Raw genomic sequence first — 8,838 nt, 5'->3', positions numbered from 1 at the left:
TCCCACCCCCTTTTTTTTTTCTTTTTTTTTTTTTTTTTTTTTTTTTTCCCTTTTGCGGTACGCAGGCCTCTCAGTGCCGTGGCCTCTCCCGCTGCGGAGCACAGGCTCCAGACGCGCAGGCTCAGCCGCCGTGGCTCACGGGCCCAGCCGCTCCACGGCACGTGGAATCCCCCCCGGATCAGGGCACGAACCCGTGTCCCCTGCATAGGCAGGCAGACCCCCAACCACTGTGCCACCAGGGAAGCCCCTGTGCCAGTATCTTTTAACTTTCATTTTCAGGTTATATCTACTACAGAGGATATCATCTGGGAAGGAATTTCTGAGAACTGCTTTCTGTTGACACCTCAAAATGTGTAGTGTGTGGTTCCCAGCAAACTGATCCCTGTGTAACTATAAACAATGATGATCAAATGCTTAGAAAGGTCCCTGGCTATAATGGATAAAATATATTGGCAGCATGCCCAACACGCTACAGTATGCCAGGCACAAATACACATCACCCTTGTTTTTGTGGGTGGAAAGTGCAAAATAGGGAAAAACAATGGGGTCCTGATGGGATTAAAACAATGGCCGTCAAGTGGTAGATCTGCGTTCTCCTGGGCAATGGCCCCACACTGAGGTGGAGAAGGCTGTGAGAGGTCTTATGGCATATACTCAAACTAAGTTGCATCTAGGTGTGCCTACCACTCAACTAACTCTAGCATGAGGGACCAAACATTCTGGAGTGCAAAACATGTATACTAACTGCACTTAGGCGTTTGGCACATAATGGCTACACAAGCATGATAGATTAAAACAACACTGGCTCATAAGACAAAAAGAACCTTAGTGGAGATAGGTGCCAGTCTAGGTATCCTGGGACAAACTGAATTTGTTTTTAATGAGGAGCACCATTCAAAGGAAAAGGATTTATTAACTAGGATAAGCCTGTCAGAGGGTGTTCTCTTTCGGAGGAAGGCAAAGGATGGAAGTCAGCCTGGAAAGATGGGGATTTAGCAAAGTGGATCAATCAAACTCAGCATATAATGCTGAATGATTCTAGAACCCAGCATTGGGAAAAGGCTTGTACTTGACTATTTTAATACAAATGGAGGCTGAAGTGGCCACGGGACAGTGGCCCTCAGTGCTAGCCAAATTTATATATATAGTCTTCCTCAGAGTAAACTTTTCAGTGTGGTATAAAACATGTTTACTAATAAACTCAAATATCTCTAGTTCTACTGTAAAAAAGAAGCCCAAAGTGAATAAACCTATGCTCAATAATTAACATTTCAGTATTTTATTTTATTTGGAACTGATCTAGATATTCAATGAATATCTATCATTTAACTGATCTCAGTAGAACTTTAAGGTTTCAAGCTACCAATAAGATTTTGGAAACTTTTTAAAGTTTATTTTTATTTATTTTTAACATCTTTATTGGAGTATAATTGCTTTACAATGGTGTGTTAGTTTCTGCTGTATAACAAAGTGAATCAGCTATACATACACATATATCCCCATATCTCTTCCCTATTGCATCTCCCTCCCACCCTCCCTATCCCACCCCTCTAGGTGGTCACAAAGCACTGAGCTGATCTCCCTGTGCTACGCGGCTGCTTCCCATTAGGTATCTATTTTACATTTGGTAGTATATATAAGTCCATGCCACTGTCTCACTTCATCCCAACTTCACCTTCCCCCCTCCCTGTGTCCTCAAGTCCATTCTCTATGTCTGCATCATTATTCCTCCCCTGCCCCTAGGTTCTTCAGAACCTTTTTTTTTTTTTTGATTCCATTATATGTGTTAGCATACGGTATTTATTTTTCTCTTTCTGACTTACTTCACTCTGTATGACACTCTCTAGGTCCATCTACCTCACTACAAATAAGTCAATTTCGTGGAAACTGTTTTGAAGTAGACATACCATAAAGCATAGTTGTAATTGAAAATTTCATTTATAAATTTTATCTTACATCTGTTTAATTCACTTGTTCTTAACAATTATGTTTAGATTAGTCATGAAAATTTCATGAGACATTAAACAGTTCATTATCATTTTAAGTTATCATTCTTGTTGACAAATTCTCTGACAGAGGTGACATGAGCTTATTTGACTGTTAGTAAATGTAGGTATAATAAAAGTATTATATTTAATGCTGATAACTCTAAAGGCATGCCTGTTTTAATTAAACCAACAAACATAAACTAGCTTTTATTTACTGAAGAATATCCTAGATCATGTGAACTTAATAAAACATTTGTGTTAGTTTTTATATTTCTGAGAGTACACTTGATTTATATAAATGCTTGTTTGTCTTTAATTCAATTAAATAGAGCTCTTTATAAATTAATTTTGACAATACTTTTGGAGGTAGAAAAAAATCACATTTATAATATACATACATAGACATACATAAACATACAGGTGCAAACAGATCTTATAGCTTTTGTTTTAAAATTTTAGCCACAAGACAGGTATAATAATTCATAACCTACTAGTTTATAAAAGAACAACTGGATCAAAATCATGTTTCTAGCAGATGGAATAAGTTTACCTTCTCAGATGGTGAAAGCTTTTACTAACATTTGTGGAAGAGACTTTTACGATATTTTTAAGGCCTAGTTTTCAAAATAGGCTTTCCTTTCCTTTTTATTTATTTTTTTTCTTTTCCCTCTTTCTGATAAGAATTAACTTGGTTCCTGGAGAAGACCATGTAGAAAACTTACATCTCAAAAGATACAGAGAAAGAATGCAAATTCCACCAAGAGGGACTTTTTTTCCATAAGTCCAGATCTTTACAATAATTGCAAGCCTTTGAAATGAATAGGAAGGTTTTGAGATTGGTTAAAAAATAGGTGAATTTTGAAGTGTTTTTAGAGCTACACTTCCGTTCTTATAAAGATTAGATTTGTAAGATAAGTACGGTTGTTTTTAATTCCTCAAAGAATTGGGTTGCAAACTGCATGATGTAAAGTGGCTGCTCCGCCCATCCAACTACATTATTCAGTTTGCTTCTTTATATCAGGGAGAAGATCTTCAACTAAAATGGAAATCAGAAATTTCCCATGTTCTAGATTTAGAACTGTGTGTCTCTGGAATGTTTTAGTAAATCCTTCCATAAAGCCTCGAGAATGTTTTTCCTCCCCTCTGGGTACATGGGTTCATTTTAGCTTAGGGGAGAAAGCCTCAAAAAAAGTTCTTATCAGACTTTGAATATAAGCTTCTAATTTGGCCAACCTCTGACCATAGAGCTACTTAAAAAAAACAAAAATCTCATATATCTTGTCGGGTTTCAGCGGGGACAAGCAGTAAATATTCCTGGCAGTGTTGAACACCACCTTGGCCACAAGAGGCATCCCCCCAAAAGGTGCAAAACATACCACCCTCCCAAAATCCAGAGTCACTCCCAAGGATAACTTAAAAAAAGAGACCCAGATCATTCCCCTTGAGAGCTGGCAACAGTCAGCAAGACCCTAGCTGCAAATGGGAGTACTTTTCTAGCCACAAGTGGGGTGCAACCCACATTTATGTCCAGCCATATTTTGGGGGCTCTCAACCTTATGGTTGCCAAGCTAAGTTCTCAGGACACAAAATGAGACAAACAAGAAGGCAGTAGCTGTTCCTGGTAGAGAAAGACTTGACAACCAGTGGGTACCTGAAAGCAAGTTCACGAGTCACAATTCAAAGATTTAATTCTTACAGATTTTTTTGCCTGCCAGTTTGAATTTGGAAAGAAAGGGACAATGTGAAATTTTACCTTTCTCTCTCAACCAGGCACCACAGATGGAAATCTAGGACAGCTGACTTGCGTAAGAATTCTCACCCTTTACAGGTTTCTGCCAGTTTTCCCAGGATTCTGTCTGCAGGTCCTGGAGCAAGTGGGGTGTCCCAGCAGGTCTCATCTCGGTACCAGAAACTATAGAGGAGGAAAAATAATTTTTCCTCTACCCTTTGTGGTGAATGCTTGGCTGAGACCCCTTTTTCTCTAGGGCGTCTCATGAATAGATAAACTTATTTAGCTTAAAAGTTCTCCACTGTGGCCACTTTAATTCAAGATTATTTTGGTAAGGTTAAACTGCTTGTTCAGCCTTAAAACACAATTTTATTCACCTGAGGCCTCACACTGGACCCAGTCCAGCTTAAGTTGGACCTAGTCTGACCCTGGACCCAGTCCAACCCCAGACCCAATCTGGTTTTTAAGGCAGACCCAGTCTGGAAAAAGAAATGCTCAAATAAATTCTGAAAGCTCATAATGCAAAATCTATAGAGCTAGGATCTGAGAGGAACTTTCCCACGACCTCCAGAAGCAGCAAGAAACCAGCAGGCTTGAGGGGCTCAAGAGGTACCCATGCCTTTTCACTTATCGTTCTGGGAACCATCGGGTCTCCTTCAGTTCCCTCTTTTGACACCATTAAAGGATTAAACTGAGGCATATTAAAGTTTTTTTTTTTTTTACATCTTTATTGGAGTGTAATTGCTTTACAATGGTGTGTTAGTTTCTGCTTTATAACAAAGTGAATCAGTTATACATATACATATGTTCCCATATCTCTTCCCTCTTGCATCTCCCTCCCTCCCACCCTCCCTATCCCACCCCTCCAGGCGGTCACAAAGCACTGAGCTGATCTCCCTGTGCTATGCGGCTGCTTCCCACTAGCTATCTACCTTACGTTTGGTAGTGTATATATGTCCATGCCTCTCTCTCGCTTTGTCACAGCTTACCCTTCCCCCTCCCCATATCCTCAAGTCCATTCTCTAGTAGGTCTGTGTCTTTATTCCTGTCTTACCCCTAGGTTCTTCATGACATTTTTTTCCCTTAAATTCCATATATATGTGTTAGCATATGGTATTTGTCTTTCTCTTTCTGACTTACTTCACTCTGTATGACAGACTCTAGGTCTATCCACCTCATTACAAATAGCTCAATTTCATTTCTTTTTATGGCTGAGTAATATTCCATTGTATATATGTGCCACATCTTCTTTATCCATTCATCCGATGATGGACACCCAGGTTGCTTCCATCTCCGGGCTACTGCAAATAGAGCTGCAATGAACATTTTGGTACATGACTCTTCCCGAATTATGGTTTTCTCAGGGTATATGCCCAGTAGTGGGATTGCTGGGTCACATGGTAGCTCTATTTATAATATTAAAGTTTTAAAGTTTATTTGAGCAAAGGTCAATTCGAATTGTGCAGCAATCCATCTAGCAGGTGGAAAGGAGCTCTGAGGAGTTGTACAAAATGACTTTTATAGGCAGGAGGGAGTGGGAACAAGAAAGTTATACTAGGCAAAAGAGTGGGTTAGTTATAGCAAAGTGACTTTCCTTTGGGGGATGGCAAGAGTCTGTCAGGCAGACAACCTAACTAGTGCTGATCAGGTGATTCCTGATTCCCTTTCTGGGAGAGTCAAACTGTAATTAAGTCAAGTCTTGGTTTGGTGATATGGGGCTTAGCATAAGTGATTCCATTTTGGGCCTGTTGTCTTGTTTCTAACATTGACAACCAATATCTGATGTGGGACAGTCTTGTGGGACTGAACCATTAAACCTGTGGAGTTTGATGCTAACTCTTGGTAGTTAGTGTCAGAATTGAATTGTAGGCCACATACTTGGTGTTGGAAAGTAGGAGAACTGATTGGTGTGAGAAAAAAACCACTCACTCTGTGTCTGCCCAAACTCTAAACACTGACTGCTCCAGGCCTCAGCCCTAGATCTCTTCTCTGCCCTGTCTACACTGGCTCCTGATTAGAGAATACATTTAGTTTCATGACTTTAAATACATTCTTGAATCCCAGGTTTTGATTACCAGCCTGAATTTTATCATCAATTTCAGACTCTTTTGTCCAGGTGTCTTCTTTATATATTCACTTAGATGTCTAGTGCATATCTCAAACTTAGCATTTGTAAAACCAAACTCCTGTTCTTTCCTCCCCAAACTTCTCCTGTCATACTTTTTCTCAATAAATGATAAGTTCATTCTTCCCGCTGCCACAGCCAAAAACCTAGGTGTTATCCTTGTCTCCTTTTTTGTGATCTCACATCCTGCGTCCAATCTATCAACAATTCCAATTAGCTCTGCCTTTAAAAACATCAGAATTTGACAATTCCTCACCATCTTCATGGTACCATCCTGATCAAGCCACCATTATTTTTACTTGGAATATGGAAAAATGCACAATATCATTCACATTTCTTTCACTCTTGCTGCCATCTATACAACAGTATAAACTTGAGGGGGCAGATAAATTAGGAGCTTGAGATTAACAGATATACACTACTATATATAAAATAGATAAACAACAAGGTCCTACTGTATAGCACAGGGAATTATATTCAATATCTGTAATAACATATAATGGAAAAAAGCTGAAAAAGAAATATATATATAAAACTGAATCACTTTGCTGTGCACTGTAAATCACCTATACTTCAATAAAAAAGTAAAACCTTGAAATGATTTTCCCAGCAAGAGATCCTAAAATAAACAATGTAATATAATTATGACACAATGTTGGTTAAACACTTGATAATTATGTTTCTATACATATTATCCAGATCCTTATATGTGATTATTTTTAGATATGAATATTTTTAAGAGACTATGAAAAATAAATATCAAAACTCAATTATGTCCATCAGAGGAAGCTATGGCGCTAATAACCCATCTTAGTGTCTTTCTCTGCCTCTTTGTGAGAAGTGTGATTACCATGGAAAGCTTATGATATTTGGAATCAGTATTAGCTTTGAAATCTGTCTCTTCCACTTACTAACCATGTGATCTTCATCTATTCATTTTACTCCTCTTAGTTACTGTTTTTATAAAATGACTTGGCAGCATTTTTTTTGAAACTAGAAAAAATTTATCTTCCCGATTTAAATAGTTTTCAAAGGTTACATCACCTTAAACGTTTTGAGATAGCTTCTATTTTCTCTACTATTGCAATTATGCACTATGCAAAATATAGTGCAACGTTATTCACTTTCTTTTGAATTTATTGCATGTGTCCATGGAGACATTTACTAATCCCTACTCTCAAAAACTCCAAAAGGAGATTATGTTTACACTTTTAATAGAGAAAGTGAAAAAATAGATAGGGTTCAGTTAACTCAGTTGACTATATAGACGTTTTCTTTTGGAAGGGGAAAATTAAATAAGCCTCACAATAAATAGATTTATATTTTATTTTTGACTTTACCATCATCAATTTAGGACAATGGAATGAATCATTTTGTATGCTAATAGAGGTCACAGAACAGTCATTGATTTGATACCAATGTCTGATGATTCACACCAGTCCTTTTATTCTGTAACCTTTTAAAGGACATTTATTAACTTTTGTAGGATATCTTTCTATGGGATGTGAGAAAGGTTTATCATATGGAACAAACTCAAAGAAAGATATTAACTTGTATGAGATTAAACAGCACAAAATCAGTGGTCCATTACTCAGAATGGCAGCTGTAGGTCAGCAAATAATTATAATGAAGAAATGATCTTTTTTATGATAATAGGATCCCACAAGTCTTTGGATCATATACTTGCAAAATTGAAAAATGGAAGTTATAAAAAATTAAAAATGGGAAGCGTCTTCGTTCAGCCTGATGTGAAAGGATGGTTGGTGTTTTCCTGCATTGTACCTTTTCTTACTGTTTCTTTAATAAATGAGACGAGAGGGCAAAAAAAAAAAAAAAAAGCGTGGTATAATCACAACTTGGAACATTATAGAGTCATTAAAAACTAATGTTGAAGGATTCTGTGAATACGGGAAATTGTTCACAATATGGTGGCAGATAAAAAGATAACATGACAATTTGTCTAATAGGGTATACTTTTTGTACATATATATCCTTATTTGCACATAAAAATGTTGAGAGCTTATTCTTGAGAGATGATGTATTTCTTATGGTCATTGTAATTACCTCACTAATTTTACTGAATCAATTGTTGGCTAGGAGGCGGTCAGGGAGGTGTGGGGCTATTCTACATAGTCATTCAAGGATTCAGGCTGACATAGGTTCCACCATCTTTAACTCAGAGTTTCCAGTGTCCCCTGGACACTGACAGTCAATTGGAAGATGAGAAAAGAGGGAAAGTGGAAGATCTCTGGAGAGTTTTATGGGCCAGGCTAACAGTGGAGCAAATCACTTCTCCCACATTGGCCAGAACTCAGTTCTATGGCCTCATCTGATTGTAAGAACGGTAGGCAATGTGGTCTTGCCTGTATGCTCAGGAGAAAAAGGGTTTTGGTATATACAGAGCAGTCTTTGTCTCAGGTAAGATCCTGCATAATCTGTATAGTCATTCCCATGCTTTACTCTGTTTTTAAGTGGTCACTGGCTTTCCATGACTCTGCTTAAGTCAGAGAGCAACACATATCATCACTTGATTTTGTACTAATTTTCATTACTCTTGCCACCACTGGAACTTGAGGCTTGCAGCAGGGTTCTGTATGAAGGGACCTAGGGTCAACTTATTAATATTGCATTGGCCAACTCATACTCTGTTGTGTCAATCATTATTGCAATTTGAGTCAGTCTTGACAACTTACCACCAATCCCCTGAGCCTCATGAACTACAAATCATCATAACAAATGACCACAAAAATAAAATGGCTAATTGCAGCCACACAAATTTTATATACTTGGCATTTAGTGCATAGTATCAATAGGTGTTAGTGGAATGCTCCTTGACTGACTGATAGTCTTCCTACATTTTTCAGAGTGGCGTACTTTCCTGTCCATAAGCTGAGAGCCCCTGGAAGGCAGAGACAATGCTCTTATTCTTTAAATCTGCTGTATGTGTTTGTTTAATTAGTTTTTAGTCTCCTTCTGCCATACAGTGGGGAATATAC

This window comes from Lipotes vexillifer, unplaced genomic scaffold, assembly GCF_000442215.2.
Source record: "Lipotes vexillifer unplaced genomic scaffold, Lipotes_vexillifer_v1.1 scaffold1361, whole genome shotgun sequence".
NCBI classification, from domain to species: domain Eukaryota; kingdom Metazoa; phylum Chordata; class Mammalia; order Artiodactyla; family Lipotidae; genus Lipotes; species Lipotes vexillifer.
The sequence above is the reverse complement of the archived record's forward strand: the minus strand, read 5'-3'. Positions refer to the sequence as shown.